The sequence below is a fragment of the Cervus canadensis genome, chromosome 20 (genome assembly GCF_019320065.1).
Source record: "Cervus canadensis isolate Bull #8, Minnesota chromosome 20, ASM1932006v1, whole genome shotgun sequence".
NCBI classification, from domain to species: Eukaryota; Metazoa; Chordata; class Mammalia; order Artiodactyla; family Cervidae; genus Cervus; species Cervus canadensis.
In genome coordinates this window covers 2,728,359-2,742,939 of record NC_057405.1, presented here as the reverse complement: position 1 = coordinate 2,742,939, position 14,581 = coordinate 2,728,359, and the positions used below count along the sequence as shown (strand labels likewise).

The following is a 14,581-nucleotide window of genomic DNA, read 5'->3' as shown; positions in this document are numbered from 1 at the left end:
GTAGACTTTTGGATAGCAGCCATCCTGACTGGCGTGTAATGGTACCTCATTGTGGTTTTGATTTGCATTTCTCTAATAATGAGTGATGTTGAGCATCTTTTCATGTGTTTGTTAGCCATCTGTATGTCTTCTTTGGAGAAATGTCTGTTTAGTTCTTTGGCCCATTTTTTGATTGCCTTCCCATTTCTTAATAGTTCTGGAGGTTAAAAGTCTGAGATCAGGGTGCCAGCAAGGTTGGGTTCTTGGTGAAGGCCCTCTTCCAGGCTGTGTCCTCACATGGCCTTCCTTGGTTTGTGCCCTGGAAAGCAGGGCTGTTTCCCTGGGGACGGTGGTCAGTGAGGTAGCCAGATGACTAGGGTGAACTGTGCTGGCTGCAGAAACCCTCTGGGACTTGGTGATGCAGAACAGGGATTAGAAAGAAACAGCTTGTCAACGGTTGTGCGGGAGAGAGAGCTCTTGGAGTGTATAGCCTGAAAGGCTGCCTCCTTCCCCCAGTCCTTCCTTCACTGGAACCTCCTGCCTAGTCCAGGAACATCTGAAGCTATTAACCTAAATTACAAAATGTATAGGTATGGTATCAGTTCAAATATACTATTGAAAAAAAGAAAAGAAAATGTGAGAAAGACAAGGAAACCATAAGGCGGGGGGATTCTGAACTTGGTGGGCCTCTTGAGCCTGAGTCCACTGGTCATTTCTGCGGTGTATTCGACATATTGCGTTGAATTATGGAGCTTGTTTGTTGTTTTTTTTTAATGGTGTCTTTCACTAAAATAATAATATTCTTGAGGGAAGAGTCTATTGTTCCAAGGTAAAACAGAGTACCTAGCACTTTGAAGGCCTTTTGTACTTTGAAGAGGTATAAATGCTTTATAAATAGCATTTGCCATGGTTTGAAAGGGTTGCCATCAAGGTCTTAAGTTAGATAAAGTGATACCAGCTAGGATTTCACCTAGTTTGTAGCTCCATATTTCATAGAACTGCTTAACTGTCTTCTGAGAAACAGTTCTCACCCATTTCCTTCCCCGAAAGAATGAAAACCCTCAGACTTGTTCACTTGCCCTCCGCCTTGCCCTTTCCACCCTCTTTTCTCTTCCCCTGAAAAGTCATAAAGAGCCCACTGTGATTTTCTTAATCTTTTGATTAAATCAGTCTTTGCTTTTGCATCTTTTATGTCCTACATGTCAGTTGTAATTCTTAAGGGTTTTCATAGCTGTGACTAACTTAATATTTTAGAAATACTTTTCATCAGCCATAACATTTGACCAGGGGCTTCCCCGGTGGCTCAGATGGTAAAGAATCTGCCTGCAATGTAGGAGACCTGGGTTCGATCCCTGGGTTGGAAAGATTCCCGTGGAGAAGGGAATGGCTACCCACTCCAGTATTCTTGCCTGGAGAATTCCATAGACAGAAAAGCCTGGCAGGCTACAGTCCATAGGGTTGCAAAGGGTCAGACACGACTGAGCGACTAATACTTAGCATTTGACAGGATGAGAAAATATCTGATTCAGACTTTAAGCTAGAAGAATTTAGTTCATAGGGCCACTGGGTTCTCTTTCCTAAATGGATTTCTACCTCTCAAGTTTTGTGAGAGAGGAAGAATAGCAGAGTCAATACCTGTTCCATTTATGGAGGGCAGTCTTTTTCCTTCTCTTACTGATTATATAATTGTATCCTTTACGAGATCAAAATAGGAAAGAACCATGTTTGATATCATCTATTTCGGCTGGAGTATTGGCAGCAAGATTTGGAAGCACTTGTCACCTGGTTCTATACACACAGCATGTGTATCTCTTAAAGTTAGAAATTAAGACGCCTTTAAGGATTGCATTCTTATCCTGGCATCTTTTATCCTTTGGCAAAGGCCTACTGTGCTACTAGACTTTTAAAAAAATTTTCAGTTTTCACAAATCATAAAAGGGAAGTATTGATTTTCCTACAAGTATTCTTTAAAAAATTGACTGTGAAAATGTTATTTCCATAGAAAAGATAGTTACTCAAAACTGAACCCCATTCTTACTCTTTAAATTATAACTGGGGGAAAAAAGTTTAGTCTTAGCAGGAGTTTTGTCTCTTGGGTCTAACAGTTTACAAATGCAGAATAGCAAACTTTTATGAAGAAAAAAATCTTTAATGTAAAATATGTTTCTTGATCCCATGGGATTCTGGTAAATCAGCCATACTGGTAGGCAGTCTAGTATCTTACCTATTCTTACAACAACCATTGTGAAATGATTGATGGAAACAGAATCTGGATGTATGGGATCAATCACAGTCTTTCTGTCTTGCTCAAGGCTCTTTAGATAGTATTTCTGTGGTCATTACTTTTGAGCTAGATGTTTTAAATTTGTTTAATCTTTATTAATTGTTTTAGTAATTCTTTAGTAATTGTTTTGTGCATAGCATCCTGTCTTTTGATATAGCAAGTGTTTTGTTATAGGATTAGTCATCCTCAGGTTAGCCTAAATCTGCTGTTAAAGAGGATTCAGAGAGAGAAAAGGTAAATTTGGAATATTAGCTTCAAAAGTGATCTTTTATGTATCTGATTTGGTAAACATGGTTTATCTCTTTATATTATAGATGTATTATGTACATGTATGTGTGCGTGTGTGCTAAGTCACTTGCATCGTGCCCAACTCTTTGTGACCTTATGGACTGTAGCCTGCCAAGCTTCTCTCTCTGTGGGATTTCCCAGGCAAGAATACTGGAGTGGGTTGCCATGCCCTCCTCCAACGGATCTTCCGGACCCAGGGATTGAACCCACTTATTTTATGTTTCCTGCATTGGCAGGCAGGTTCTTTACCACTAGTGCCACCTGGGAAGCCCTATTAACTGGGTAATTAGCCTTTTTATTTTCCTTACCCTTTTACTTAGGACACTTTTCATAGACTGAAAGTACAAAGTACCAGTTGCATTAGTTTTCATATCTTTTCTGGGTAGCATGTTTCTTCAAGATGAACACTCACTTCTATGAGCCTGTTTGTTACCAAGCTTTAGCTTTTCTCATAAATAAAATGGAGTTAACATTAATGTCACTAATATGAATTATAATCCACCTTGTAGAGTTACTTATTGTGGAAGTTAATTGAAGTCTGAGAGTACAATGTCCGATACATATAACTTAATAAATATTGGCTAGTATATAATTATTATTACAGTTTGTTTTACAAATGCTTATTGAATAGCTTACTGACTACTGGGACAGTGATAAGGCAGTGCATTGGATATAGAAGAAATACTAATCGTTTTCCCACAGGGAACTATAATATAGTTATGGGAAAACATACAAAAACAAACACGTGAAATAACACTGACAATATATAAGTGAGGTTCAAGCTGTGGTCACAGATTGTTGATGCTGCAGAAGCCTTTGGAGCAGTGATGAGTCAGTGAAGGTGGGGCCATCAAGGTCAGCTTCAGACAGGAGATGGCACTGGACCTGTGTCTGGAAAATGGGTGCTTGTGGGAAAAGACGGGTATTTCAGGTGAAGACGACTGGATGGTGCATTCACGAGACAAGGAAGAGGCCTCCAACTGCTAAGTGATAAGGAAATAGGAGAGCAGGATCAAAGTCCTTGTCTTAGACTTTAGCTTTTTAATAGCAAAGTTTTATATTGGAGCTTTTTCCGCTCTGTTCTTACACATCTAACTATGTAATCTTGTCGCCACCGTGTTCCCATCGGAATGCTGACATGAAGCTTCTCTGAGGCAAGACATTGTAAGCATCAAGGTCTTTTTGCGCGTTTATTTCTACACAAGAACTTCTTGTCAACCTAATTAATTGTGGTTGCTCACTGATACAATCAGCAGCAATTGTCTTTCTTTATTCTTGCCTCTTTTTTGTTGTTGTTATATCATGATCACTCAGTTTCCTCAGGTATTTCTGCAAAACACCCTTTTGGGGAATAGCAGTAAGAAGAAAGAGCTGTGAAATATTAATTAAAAGGGAAGAAAAGTTAAACTAAAATATTAAATACTCCTATAAAGGAATTATAAATAGTTATTCCTTACAAAGAGTCCCTGATTTGTATAAATAGATTCTTTTCCTTTCATAGTGCCCCCAGCATCCAGCAACTCTCTTCCCTGACTTAAGAGAGATATATGAAGAATCCATAGCTTAATGTGAACCATCCTATTTGTAGTCACTTATTTGTATCAACATACACTTGATCTATTAGAAATTTCAGTTCAGTCTGTAGTACACATGTGAGGTTGTTTTTATAAGTGTTTTTTATAGCCTGAAATGGTTATAATTCAAAGTACTGTGCTCATCATCACTGTAAGTAACCATATAGTTTGAGTTTCACTTTGTCAGATTGCTTTTAAACTATGGATAAAACTGTCAATACATGCAAATTTTGTAGGTACTTTATAAGCAACACTGGTAGGTAGTTTATAAACAATATTATATGTACTCTATTGGCGCTACTGTTAAAGAACCCGCCTGCCAATGCAGGAGACGCAAGACGTGGAGAGGAGACAGAGGAGCCTGGAGGGCTACGGTCCGTGGAGCAGCAAGAGTCGGACGCGGCTTAGCAACTAAAGAGCAACGTGTGCTCTGAGAAGAGAAGAGAGCACAGTGTTCTGGGTCATTTTAGTTGTGGCAGTGGCACCTCAGAAGGACCCAGCTGCCCTTTCTCCTCAGTGTCTTCACTTTAGGCTGCCATGCATGCCTTCTGAGCGCCTCTCTAATGGATGACAAGTGTTGAAACGTGACCTCTTAGTGAGTGCTTATGAAGCAGCCAAGTTCCCGCAGTGACTGCACCTGGAGATTGTAGTTTCACTTGCGTCATGCACACGTGCAGAGTTGTTTCACTTTATTTTAGGCATCCTTGATTTTACCTTACTAAATTTATTTTACCTTATGAAATAGTTGAAATGTGCTTGCTTTTTTCAGGTGTTGTAGTAGAATTCTATTTTAAAACAGTACTAGTTGAAAGTTTTTTTAGTTTTCCAGTTAGCTGCTTGTAACCATTTAAATTACAGAATCATATTAATAGGTCCTTCTTACCTGCCATCTGGCAGGAAATCTTATCAGTGCTATTGTTCATATATAGTAATAAATATTGGCAGTTAGTATAATAGCCATATTCTTTGCAGCAATTTCTAGATTCCTTATACATAATAGATATATTCACAGTGTCTTTTCCTTCTCATTAGCTCTGTGTTTTTTCTGATGGTAGAGATTGTTATAAGCACTGAACCTTGTAATATAAAATGTAAAGACAACTTCACTTTCTTGTAAAATTAATCTGATTTCAGAGAGGCAATCCATTGCTCTTCCTCATTGAGTCACCCAAAGCATACTTACTGTTCCTCTCCCTCCCTGTTAAAAGGTCATCTCCCTGCATTTATGACACACTCGGTGTTCATATCGATTCCAAGACTTGCCTCGTGCTACTTCCCTGCCACTGCTGCCTTGTTCTTTTTAATTAAGGAAAAAAGTCACAAGAAAAACTTTTATGCTTTTGGAGACAAGGAACATTAGCAGATTAAATCTCTCTTGGCCATTTAACTGCAGTCCTTCTGTTGTTGGTATCTCTTAGGTTGTTCTCCTGACTCCTCCTTCCTCCTCTGCTCTCCATTTTTCCCATTCTTATCCCAGTAATTGAGTATCAGATCACCCTCCTGATGCAGAAATTCTAGTCTCAGAAAGAGGCTATTTTAAAATTAAAATTGTTAGGAGTAACACGTGATAGAAAGTGAAAAGGAGGCTGAACTTGTGAGTTCTATAATATTAATATAACAGAACTTCAGGAAATAAAGTGAAATATTTGTTTGATCTCAGAAATAAACTACCTTGGGCCCTACTACTCATGATCAGAGCATTTATAGGACTGTGTTTGTTGACAGTTATGCCACAGGTGCTTTCAGATGTTTTAGGTTCTAGTAAGGATGTAATCCAGCAACATTTAAAAATTTTGCATGAGTATCTCAGGTTTCTTTTCTAAAACGAGACTGAAGAAGAATTTTCAGAACCTGTTAAGCTTCTTCCTTATTTCTGTTATGCCTCATCTGTCATCTCATTTGTGGAAATCCTATTCTAAGTTCCCCCAAACGATGCAATCTTATCTTATTTAGATCGTACTAGAACTTCAGCTGTCAGTTTTGGTTGTGCATATCAAAATATTTTATGGCAGAGTCATCTACATATAAATTTGCTTCATATTCATTTATTTAAAAATCTGCATTATATTTCTCAGTATTTTTTTTAAGTAACTTAATTTCAGTAGTTAGTTCTTCCTTGAGGACATACGGGTTGTTCTTCGTTTGTTTTGGTTTTTTCTTCTGTTTAGTTTTTTTTCCCACTTACCAAGCAACCACTGATCATGCACCCTGTGTCAGAGCACCGTACTGGTGGTCTGGGATTATAGTATAAAACGCTGTATGACGGCACTTCATGGCATTTGATGAGAGTCTTAAAATATGAAAACTCTTATGAGTGGTTCCAGTGTTGGGTCTTAGGTTGACGGCATGCACCTAAAGGAAGTCCCTGAAAACCAGTGTGTGAGTTTACACTTAATCTGCAAGCCTCTGCTTTCAGGGTTTAAAAGTCCTCAGTAGTCAGGAGGTCACTGCCCTGCATAGTTCCATGGGCCTGTTAGAGAACTTGCCAGTTTAACTCAGTTTATTATAGTTTGAATATTTCAAACCTGCTGCCTCTTTTGAAGAGTAAGAGTTCCCAAGGCAGGGATCATCTCTATGTCTCTGATATCTGGCCTAGAGTCTGAAATATACCATAAGTAAATGACACATAATGAAGGGTTCAACTTCATAAAGAGAAGGAAGATGGGGAAGAGCCAAGATTGAATCGAGGGTTGACCTGATTTTCCTCCCTTGTTGACTTTTCTTTTTTACCCTTTGTTTCTCTGCTTAAAGAAGTAAACCACGTCGACTGAGGAGGAGGTGCTCCACACATCTGAAGAGGTTGGCTAGCGCTTTGCAAACCCCAAACTGATTCTATCCCTCAGCATTGATCGTGTTGTGGGGAATTAATTATCCCTAACCAAACTTCTCAATTATTAAAGAACAGTGCCCGTACAGTGTGAGAATTAAGAACAAAGAGCCAGAGGAAAAGCAGTGTGATTCCCAGTTTGACCTCTTACAAGTTGTGTGCTCTTAGGCAAATTAGAAATTTCTATTAGCTTTCGCATCTATTAAATGGGGATAATAATGGTACCTAACTCATGGGATTCTTTGATAAAATTAAATGACAAATCTAAATTCCTAACACTAAAAGAGTATTCAAATTGAAATTCACACCAGAGAGAAGACCATGTAATGTAAAATTAAGCTTAGCAAAGGGCCTTGTACAATGAGGTTCTCACTAAGTAACAACTATAATTATTATAGTTTTTGTGACTTTGTAACTATCAGTACTAATTTATAGTAATACACTTGACCCTTGAACAAGACAGGTTTGAACTGCTCAGATCCACTTATATGTGTTTTTATTTTTTCTTTTTTTAAGAGGAAATACTACAGTCCAACAGGATCCATGATAGTTTGAGTCTGTGGATGAGGAACTCTGTGTAGGGAGGGTAGACTGTGAGTTATATTCAGCTTTCTTACTTTGCTGATGGTTGGTGCCCCTAATCTGTCTTGTTCAAGGGTCAACTGTATATCATTACATGTAGATGTGTATGTACACATGTGCAGTATAAATACATATACATACATATGTGTGTGCCCAGTTGTGTTCAATTCTTTGTGACCCCATGGATTGTAGCCCACCAGGCTCCTCTGTCCATGGGATTCTCCAGGCAGGAATACTGGAGTGGGTTGCCATTTCCTCCTCCAGCAGATCTTCCAAACCCAAAGATCGAACCCGTTTCTCCTGAATTGCAGGCAGATTCTTCACCACTGAGCCACCGAGGAAGCCCATATATATGCATACTGAGGTCTCTGTTCACAGCTTCATTTCTAACTACTAAGATACTTATTCAGTCCTCAGAAGAGATTCTTTTGTGATTGTGTGATCAAAGAAAAAGTTAGGTTATCTTGAAGGATATTTCATTCAGAGCTTAGGAAATTCAGTCTCTTCCACATTAGTATATGCCTTTCTAGCACCCAGATAGTTTATCTCTGCTAATTGTGTCAGCCAGTCTCTATCCTCCTTCTGACTATCTGCCTCTTTCTTTTTCTCCCTCTTTTCTTACATGTAGACATGTGTGGATCATATACATTATGACAGATTATTTCATCCAAGTCAATTCATTTTTTCTTCTTTTTATTTATTTATTTATATTTATTTATTTATTTTTTTTATGTTAGAAGTTCCTTTATTTTTTTTTTAATTTTATTTATTTATTTATTTATTTTTATTTATTTTTTTTCATTTTATTTATTTATTTTTTTTTCCAGTGGGTTTTGTCATACATTGATATGAATCAGCCATGGATTTACATGTATTCCCAATCCCGATCCCCCCTCCCACCTCCCTCTCCACCCGATTCCTCTGGGTCTTCCCAGTGCACCAGGCCGGAGCACTTGTCTCATGCATCCCACCCCCAAGACACATATTAATCAAATTAACAAAGATCAAACACAAAGAACAAATATTAAAAGCAGCAAGGGAAAAACAACAAATAACACACAAAGGGATTCCCATAAGGATAACAGCTGATCTATCAATAGAAACCCTCCAGGCCAGAAGGGAATGGCAGGACGTACTGAAAGTAATGAAAGAGAATAACCTACAACCTAGATTACTGTACCCAGCAAGGATCTCATTCAGATATGAAGGAGAATTCAAAAGCTTTACAGATAAGCAAAAGCTGAGAGAATTCAGCACCACCAAACCAGCTCTTCAACAAATGCTAAAGGATCTTCTCTAGACAGGAAATACAGAAAGGTTGTATAAACGTGAACCCAAAACAACAAAGAAAATGGCAACGGGACCACACCTATCAATAATTACCCTAAATGTAAATGGGTTGAATGCCCCAACCAAAAGACAAAGATTGGCTGAATGGATACAAAAACAAGACCCCTATATATGCTGTCTACAAGAGACCCACCTCAAAACAAGAGACACATACAGACTAAAAGTGAAGGGCTGGAAAAAAATATTTCATGCAAACGGAGACCAAAAGAAAGCAGGAGTCGCAATACTCATATCAGATAAAATAGACTTTCAAATAAAGAATGTGAAAAGAGACAAAGAAGGACACTACATAATGATCAAAGGATCAATCAAAGAAGAAGATATAACAATTATAAATATATATGCACCCAACATAGGAGCACCGCAATATGTACAGCAAACGCTAACGAGTATGAAAGAGGAAATTAATAGTAACACAATAATAGTGGGAGACTTTAATACCCCACTCACAACTATGGATAGATCAACTAAACAGAAAATTAACAAGGAAACACAAACCTTAAATGACACAATGGACCAGCTAGACCTAATTGATATCTATAGGACATTTCATCCCAAAACAATCAACTTCACCTTTTTCTCAAGTGCACATTTTTTCTTCTTTTTAAAACATGCTGGGGTATTTTGAAAATATACTTTGGGTCATTTACTGTATTCCACTGATTTAGGTTAGATTGTGTGAATATTAAATACATAAATTATTTCATTTAATCCTCAAAACATTTCTGTGAAGTTAAGTCATCACCATTTGCCCAACAAAATACTGAGCCTACAAAGGAGTTAAATGAGTTGCCTGATAATAAGCACCAAAGTTGGGAATCAGACATACAGGGTAATCTGTCAGCCACCCTTTCCACAGCATTATAACACTCTGAACAAAAAGGACCTAGAAATCTTCATCTATGAGTCATCTGTCTCAGGATAAATTACTTCCACAAATGTTATCCATTATATAGTGATTTTTAGTTGACTCAACTTCAGAATGGCCATTCCTGCCCTTGTAACCCTCCTTGTTAATTGGCAGAGTGGGAGAAAATAGAAGATTACAGATTTTTGAGAAGAAAATAATAAGTGTTGAAGTTGGGAAGGTATTAAGTCAATGGAGGGCTGGACAGCTTAAGCAAGGGGATGAGAAGGAAGGCTAAGAATGTATGTACAGAAATACAGATGAATTGGAAAATAGATAAACTGGTACCTCAAGACTGAGGCTTCTCCACTCAATGAAAAATGAAAGTGTTTTTTGGAATGAGAGGAGAAAGGGATGATCTGAGGAGATTTAAAAATGGAAGGAGGTCTGGAGCAATATCTTTGGGAATCATGAAGAGAAAAATGTTTGAAGTTGTTGATAGACTTGTATTTTAGGAATGGCATTGTGGGACTTCCTAAAATTGTTATAAAATGTGCATAACATGAAACCTACCTCTGTAACCGTTTTTTAAGCCCTCAAACCAGTGATCTTAAGTACCCAGCGCTGTACCACCATCGCCACTGTCGGTTTCCAGAACCGTGTGACCGTTTTAAACAGAGACTCTGTACCCAGTAAACATGGCTGTTCCTTTCTCACCTTGGTCTTAGGAACTGCTGTTCTCCTTTCTGTTTTTATGAATTTGGCTGTGCTGTGCACCTCATGTAAGCGAAATATACAACATTTGTCCTTTTGTGACTGGCTTCTTTGACTTAGTGCAATGTTTTCAGACTTCTATCTTGTTTTTGGGGAATAATCAAATTGATTTCACTGTAAAGGCATGAGGGTCTTTCACTCATTTATAAAATATGGTCCAAGGCAGCTGGGTAACATTTAGTATCATGCTTTATAAGCATTGCCAACACTGTCCGGTGATGTCTTACTTAGGAATATCTCGTAATTTCCTGTTCTCAGCCCAGCATATGATATTCTGGAACTTCATCTTATATATACTTAAGACTAGATTATGGTTGTTACATTACTGAAGTTAAACTATCTCACACGTTATGTTGACCTTTGTTAGTTGATCAAGGTGTATATCAAGGATAAATATTGATTTATAAGCAAATAATTGATGTGCAGTATAGTATTCTGGTCACTTTAAAATTTGAAGTCATTAAAAATAGTTCATTAGTTATCAGTGTGTTTTGAACAGATATCAAAATAAAGGTTAAAGTGAATTGTTACAGTTTAAACTCTTTTCCATGAGCTATTCAGCTAGGTAAAAAGTTCCTTCAAGGGCTTGATAAACTAAGCCAGTCAGAAGTTACTCTGTTTGAACAAAAGAATACACTGAATTAAGGCAGGAGCTGTCCATTAATTCAAAATAGGCAGTTTCAGAGTTGCGGGTCGCTCTTTGGCCTGAGTAGACCAAGACAATGCGACGTGGGTTGGGTGGATGGCTGGGGTATTGGACTGGAGAGGAAACAGTAAATTGGGAAGAGGACGGACGGGACAGCCTGGGCGCTTGAACCAGTGTAGGGAGGGTTGACGACTGCAAGACCTGAGCAGCGTCATCCTTTATACCAGAAAGCTGGCGGGCACTATGGGGAAAAAACAAAACAAGAAGAAAGTGGAGGCGGTGCTAGAAGAAGAGGAGGAAGAGTACGTGGTGGAGAAAGTCCTAGACCGCCGAGTGGCGAAGGGCAAAGTGGAGTACCTGCTGAAGTGGAAGGGGTTCTCAGATGAGGATAACACATGGGAACCAGAAGAGAACCTGGATTGCCCTGACCTCATCGCTGAGTTTCTGCAGTCACAGAAAACAGCACACGAGACAGATAAATCAGAGGGAGGCAAGCGCGAAGCTGATTCTGATTCGGAAGATAAGGGGGAGGAGAGCAAACCAAAGAAGGAGAAAGAAGAGTCAGAAAAGCCGCGAGGCTTTGCCCGGGGTTTGGAACCAGAGCCGGAGTATTGGAGCTACGGACTCCAGTGGAGAACTCATGTTCCTGATGAAATGTAAGAACTCTAATGAGGCTGACCTGCTTCCTGCCGAGGAAGCCAATATCAGGTGCCCACAGGTTGTCATATCCTTCTATGAGGAAAGGCTGACGTGGCATTCTTACCCCTCAGAGGATGATGACAAAAAAGATGACAAGAATTCACTTTCTTGAATACCAGCCCCTGTCACATCTGACTGTGGGTTTCAAGTGGGGAAAGGAGGAGTTCTACTCGTCTTGACGCCATAAAGGTGGCTTGAGAAGATGTCCTTTGGAGAGCCAGTATAGTTTCTGTGCCCTGCAGCAGCCCAAGGGCTTTAAAGCCGTTCCGTGCTGTATAGTTTGCACACCCATCCCTGTGGAGGGGAAGGAGGGTCAGTGTTTCAAGGCACCCAGTCTGAACTTTGCTTAAAAAAAAAAAAGCAAAGGGCCTTCTATGAAGGACAAAACGCAGAATGGGATGTGGGAGAGCTAGAGATACTGTAAATGTTCAAAGAGCATCTCCACAACCCACACAGCCTTCTTCCCGATAGTGTTAACTCTGCATTTTTATAGCGTAGCATGTGTGTAGTTTTTGGCTATTACTGGTGTATTATTTGAGGTGGGTGGGGTGGGGTGGGAAAGAAGGGAGATGGGTTAGGATCATTTTTGCTAAAATTTGGGGAAATGGTGAAACAAAAGAAAGAACAACTAATGATGATTGGGTTCTGTGTCCAGAATATTGTATCCTTTCAAAAAATGTCATTGGCAACCTAAATGAGGACTGTGAGAGACTGTTTAAAAGCTGTGAATGCCTGAAACTTAGAAGTCAAGGTATTCCCCGCCTGAGCATAATGCTGTTCCCAGCAAAGGACTAAGAAGCTACCAAAGCTGCCATTTGGGGGATGGAAACTGGTTGAGGAGGAAAAGTCTTATTGGAGTGTATTCACAGGCAGATCATTCGGTCTTAGAGGTGCTACTTATGAAACTGACAAGAAGACCCTTTCTTTTCCTATTGTGAAGTTACCAATATCAGCTTCTCCATCCAAGCCACTGGTGAAGTATTTAGGGAAGGGCAGAGAGTGGTATAGGAGGTGGGTGAGTAGGGAAGGACAAGGGCCGGTGCTCATAGGGTGGAAAACTCTTGGAGCCTCTTTTTTGAACTTTGAAACCATTGGTGGCAGGGTTCAGTCACTGACAGCACAAGTCCAAGAGTTGAATGATTTCAAAAGCCCTGGTCTCAGGAGAAGATTTAATTTTCATACTGGGGCAGTGGTTCACTTTAAAACAAAACAAATTTTTTAATCCTAAGAATTAACTAAAATCCAAAACACTGTCTTGAGTCATGAGATCCATCAGTTGTTGACATCGTCTTGACCTGCATCTAGAACTCCATTGTAATTTTTAGGTGTGTGATAGGTTTTTGTGAAAACTTTTGTTTAAATGTAAACTTCATATCAACACTGTCAGTTTTTTGTCTTAATAAAACTATATAGATTTATTAAAAAAAAATAGGCAGTTTCCTAAGTGGAGTCTTGAAAATGATAAAGAATTAATTACTTAATAAAGAAAGCTAATACTGCCTTAGCAAGGAAAAAATGCTAATTCAATATCTACCATAATTTATATTTTAAGAAAAGGGATGCATATGTAATATTTAGAAGAGTATTTAAGTTAAAGTTAATAGTAAAGAGAAAATCAGTATAATGTATATTCTGTCAGTGGAGACCTATAGGCAGTTTGCGGTAGTTTTTACAGTTCATGGGTCAGTCAGCATTTTGTGGAGAGTTCTATGAAGCTGAAATTCAGATTTGCAGTAATTCTTTTCAATGTAGAATATAACAGTCTCAGTCATTCTGGGGTCTGTGATTTTAAAAAACGACATTTCTCTCTTTGATTGATCATAGCTATTATTGAAATAGCTGGTAGTATGCGACATGGTGTTATAATTTAGACAGAAAAAAAATGGAATTGTGAATTATATCCACTCAGCTTAAATTTCTCTGTTTCTTGTCTCCACGGCGTCTTTTGTACTTTTCTGCAAAATTGGCCCCTTAGCATAATGTTCCTACTTTTTTCCAGGGAAAAAGGCTGATGGTCAAAGTCTTATGCAGAGTATTCAAGGGAAACTTGTACAACAAAAATTGAGGGAGAAAATAAGATTCAGAATTTCTCAATACAGGAAACAAAAGTTTTAGTCACTTATTTTTCTTTTAACAAATGTGCTTTACGTATGTATCTTGGAGTCAATTTTCAAAAAGGTGAAAATTTATGGATATGGTGATGTTCACATAATTTCAGATGTTTAGATTTGAGATATATATAAATCAGAGAAGACAGTGGCACCCCACTCCGGTACTCTTGCCTGGAGAATCCCATGGATGAACGAGCCTGGCAGGCTGCAGTCCATGGGGTCGCTAAGAGTCGGACACAACTGAGCAACTTCACTTTCACTTTTCACTTTCATGAATTGGAGAAGGAGATGGCAACCCACTCCAGTGCTCTTGCCTGGAGAATCCCAGGGACGGGGGAGCCTGGTGGGCTGCCGTCTATGGGGTCGCACAGAGTCGGATGCGACTGAAGTGACTTAGCAGCAGCAGCAGCAGCAGCACCTATATAAATCACTCTTGTCTCTCTTCTTTTGTAGGTAGAAGTAAACTACAGCATAATTCTTATGATCAGTAGATAATAAAGCATGTGGGGAACTATATGTGTTAAGTTATTTCCCTGTTAAAATCCACTTTTCAGACTATTCTGCTTCCTGTTTGCACAGGCAGTTCTTCAAAAAACCAACTTGCCATTTAGAATGATCAG

General features: G+C 38.9%; 1 protein-coding gene and 1 pseudogene across 2 annotated transcripts in view; both read left to right on the top strand.

Annotated features, from left to right (window-relative positions):
* The window catches only part of RNGTT (RNA guanylyltransferase and 5'-phosphatase), a 223,844-nt gene that overhangs the window by 152,596 nt on the left and 56,667 nt on the right, over positions 1-14,581 (top strand). The gene's annotated exons all lie outside the window — the stretch shown is intronic.
* LOC122422549 lies at positions 9,495-12,032 on the top strand (annotated as a pseudogene).